At 40.4% G+C, this 4426-nt stretch overlaps 1 pseudogene; it reads left to right on the top strand.

The window, feature by feature from the left end:
* Positions 1-3148: 3148 nt before the first annotated feature.
* Positions 3149-3668, top strand: LOC147576152 (ferritin light chain pseudogene; annotated as a pseudogene).
* Positions 3669-4426: the final 758 nt, after the last annotated feature.

Genomic DNA, 4426 nt, shown 5'->3' with positions numbered 1-4426 from the left:
CACCTGGTGTTGTCAGTGTACAGCAGGAAGACCAGCTAGTAGCTCTTGTCCATAGCAGAGTGGATTTAGAGGACACCCTGACCAAGTGCACCTGTGATTCTTTCCTGACTTCTCACTGTATGCAGCCAAGATCAGAACTTCTCCATTGGCGGTTGTGGGTTCTCTTAGAACTCTTAGAGACAGAAGAATCTAGGTCATAATGCCAGTAATTAAATCTAGGCTAGACTCGCTATGGCAAGAAAGAAGAAGAGGAGTGGGATAAGAAAGGGTGCCTGACTGGTTCTTGATAAAGCAAAACACAAATTAATTATTTCACTGCTCATTCATCCCTGTCCATTGACATTTATTTACATTTTGTCTGGGATGAACAGAGAATCTTCAATATTTGAGAAACTGCTAAAAAATTGGGAATCATGAAAACATGAATAAAAAGGTGGAACAGAATTAAGGCAGAGAGAAATTTCTAAGTTAAAAGTAGCTCAAAAATCTAAAAAGATTTTACTCTAAAAGTTTAAACTACATTCTCTTTCATTTACAAAGAAATGAAAAAAAAATGAGCAATGAATATGTCACGGATATTTTTTTTTTCTAGCAATGGTCCTGTCTTAAAGGAGCTTACAATCTAACTGAAGATGACTAATATCATATGGAAGTAAATAAGATAAAACATTAATGATAAAAAAATGTAAGAAAACAGCAGTGAGACCAATAAGAAAAATGATGCTAGAACACTAACAATTTTTATTCATTTTGACCTTTAACTTATAAAACAAGTATCAGTTTATTGTAGAAAAATAATAAATCAGAAGGCATAAAAGGAAGAATATAAAATGATAGGTAATCCCTCAAACATAATTAAAATTTCACAGTAGTTTCATCTTTCCTCCTTATATTTAATTATTATTTTTCCTCCTGCAGACAGCAAGCTTGGGTTAGAAAAGATAAGACTTAGAGAATAATTACTGGATGTTCATGGGGAAACAAATCAAATGGGTCTTTTAAACTTGCCTGTGCTGGTATGGTAGCGATGTAGACATCACACCAGTAAAATTTAAAGCATTATCTGGTGATTTTATGGGGGGAAAAAGTAGATGAATGTATATTCATAGAGACAAAGACATCAAAGTTGAAGAAAGACTTAGGGCATCATTCTATAAGATTTTATTTTATTTTTTTTTAATTTTTTTTTTCAACGTTTATTTATTTTTGGGACAGAGAGAGACAGAGCATGAATGGGGGAGGGGCAGAGAGAGAGGGAGACACAGAATCGGAAACAGGCTCCAGGCTCTGAGCCATCAGCCCAGGGCCTGACGCGGGGCTCAAACTCACAGACCGCGAGATCGTGACCTGGTTGAAGTCGGACGCTTAACCGACTGCGCCACCCAGGCGCCCAAGATTTTATTTTTAAGTAACCTCTATACCCAAAGTGGGGCTTGAACTCAAAACCTCAAGATCAAGAGTCACATGCTGTATTGACTGAGCCAGCCAGGTACACCTAGCCTTACCCTTTAAGAATAAGAACAACAACAACAACAACAACAACAACAACAACAAAACAATCAAGTGGGGATCACTGGTTTGCACACAGTCCAAACCTGAGCCCCTGATTGAGTTAATACTGGAGCTTGGAACTTCTGACTCTCCTGAGGGCGACATCATGTAGTGCCACAGGGAATGGGTCCATTTTGTAATTTCTTGGGATGTATGTTCCATTCTTGGGAAATGTGGGTGTCGACTATTTGTAGGAGTTCTCATTTAGAATCTGTAGCCTCACAAATAAGACAACCCAACTCACCAGAGTAATCAGACAACAACTCATAAATTCCAGAAACTCCACTAGAAGACCAGACCTCTCCTCTGCACCAAGGAAAGATGTTCTTCCCTTGCACAGGGGACTGTGGTATTTGAAGGGTCTTGACATCCTCACCACTCCCTCCCTCAGGGTTTAACTCTAGTTTCACATGTAATTATAGAGAAAATCGAGACCTTAAGATAACTAACATTGGTAGTAAATTACCAACATTGGTAGTAAATAACAAGTACCTTAAGTTTTAAAGGGAAAGTTATTAACTATTCAAAGAGGTGTCCCCATTATCAAATAGAAAACATGACATATGGGGAATTCCTTCTGTTTCCTTCTGTCCCCTGATTCAGGCTAACATGTAATGAATACCTACCATGTGATGGGAAACACACTAGGAACATTTGGGGGGCACCTCATTTAGTCATTTTGAAAGCCTACTGAGGTAGGTCTGGTTATGGACTTTACAGAAAGCATCTAAGGCTTAGAGAAGTTAACTGACACTCAAGACATAGAGCTTGAAAATCATGAGGCTAGGATGGTAACTCCAGCCTTCTAACACCAAACCAGTGTCCTTAAGTCTCCCCAACCATACCCTGGTCAAACCAACCAGCCCTTCTTGGTAATCAAGAAATGGGACATTATCAGAGTGATACACAAAGTAAGAGTTTTGGAGAAGAAAATTAAATCCTTTCAAATTCTAGGAAATCACATGTGCTAGAAAGATTCTGGGGAGGCTAATAGAAATAATTACAATTTCTGAGTCCTTATTGTTAGCCAGGAACAGAGTAAGACCTTTTCCAAATTCTGATCATGTTATGGTGCCACAAAATCCATGTAGTAATCCTAAGAAGGTACAGTTGAACAATGTTGGAGGGGATTAGAGATTCTGACCTCTCATGCAGTCGAAAATCTGTGTGTAACTTTTGACTCCCCAGAAACTTAACTACTAACAGGCTACGATTGACCAGAAGCCTTAGCAGTAACATTAAAGTCAATCAACACATATTTTTTTATGTTTTATATGCATTATATACTGTATTCTTATAATGGAATAAGCTAGATAAAAGAAAATACTACTAAGAAAATCAAAGGAAAAGAAAATACATTTATGGCACTGTACTGTAAAAACTCAGCTTATATGCAATGCACCCAGTGGCCTGGTGATCTTTCTCTTGCTTCAACAGTGTTTAGAACTAACAGACCGCAGGGATGCCCCTTCTTCTATCCTCCAACCTCCCTATAACCTCTTTTCCAGTCGCAATCTTGGGAACCATGATATCAGCCATCCTCTGCTTCCTGGACCAGCAAGCACCATTATTTGAGGTTAGCTGCTATTGCTGATCAATTGTGACCTCCCAGATTCCTCAGAATTATTCCACTGAGGTGGAGTTGCTGTCAACTCCCTAGTCAACATGCATCTTCACACTTCCTACACCTACCTTTCTCTGGGATTTTATTTCTACTGCAACAATTGGGTCCAGAGATCTGGGTCACATCTTTCTGGAGGTGGGAGAAGTGCAAGGGTGCCAGAGTCTCTTAAAGATGCAAAATCATCCTGATAGCCATGCCCTCTTCTAGGATGTGCAGAAGGTGTCCCAAGATGAGTGGACTAAAACCCTGGACTCCATAGAAGCTGCCATAGTAATGGGAAAGAACCTAAATCAGGCCCTTTTGGGTCTGTATGGCCTGGGTTTCATTGGTACAGACGCACATCCCTGTGACTTCCCGGAGAACAATTCCCTAGATGAGGAGGAGAAACTAATCAAGAAGATTAGGACCACTTGACACCTCTGCAGTCTTGCTGACCCCCCAGCCTAGGCTTGGCGAGTATATCTTCGAAAGGCTCACTGTCAAGCTTACCTAGGAATCCCCAAAGCCCAGCAGCCCTTAAGGGGCCCCTCTGGCATCCCCCAGGTGTCAGAGCTTCTGCCTGAACCTATGCCTGTAGCCATTAGGCAGCTTTTAAATCACCATGAAGCTGTCTTTCAGGCCATAGACCACATGGAAACAATAAGGCTTTTTGCAGAAAAAAACAATCTGGGGCACCTGAGTGGCCCAGCTGGTTAAGCATCTGATTTTTGATTTTGGCTCAGGTCATGATCTCACTGTTGGTGAGTTCAAGCCCCTCGTCAGACTCTGTGCTGACAGCGGAGAACCTGCTTGGGATTCTCTATCTGCCTCTCTTTTTCTCTCTCAAAAATAAATAAACATTTTTGGGGCACCTGGGTGATTCAGTCAGTTGAGCATCTGGCTTCAGCTCAGGTCATGATCTCACAGTCTGTGAGTTCGAGCCCCACATCAGGCTCTGTGCTGACAGCTTAGAGCCTGGAGCCTGCTTCGAATTCTGTGTCTCCCTCTCTCTCTGCTCCTCCCCTGCTCATGCTCTGTCTCTCTCTTTCCTTCAAAAATAAATAAAAACATTAAAAACATAAACATTTTCAAAAAAATGGGTTTAAATGGACCCGTGCAGTCCAAACCCATATTGTTCAAGGGTCAACTATACTACTATTATCATCCTCATTTTACAGATAATAAAACTGAAAATCATAGATTCTAAATAACACATCTCTCATGTTATACAACTTGGAATTTAAAACGGGTAATGTGATAAAATAAATCTAT

This window comes from Puma concolor, chromosome D2 (assembly GCF_028749965.1).
Source record: "Puma concolor isolate L17-30 chromosome D2, mPumCon1.1.hap2, whole genome shotgun sequence".
In the NCBI taxonomy this organism is placed as follows: domain Eukaryota; kingdom Metazoa; phylum Chordata; class Mammalia; order Carnivora; family Felidae; genus Puma; species Puma concolor.
This window is presented reverse-complemented; position numbering and strand designations above follow the sequence as displayed.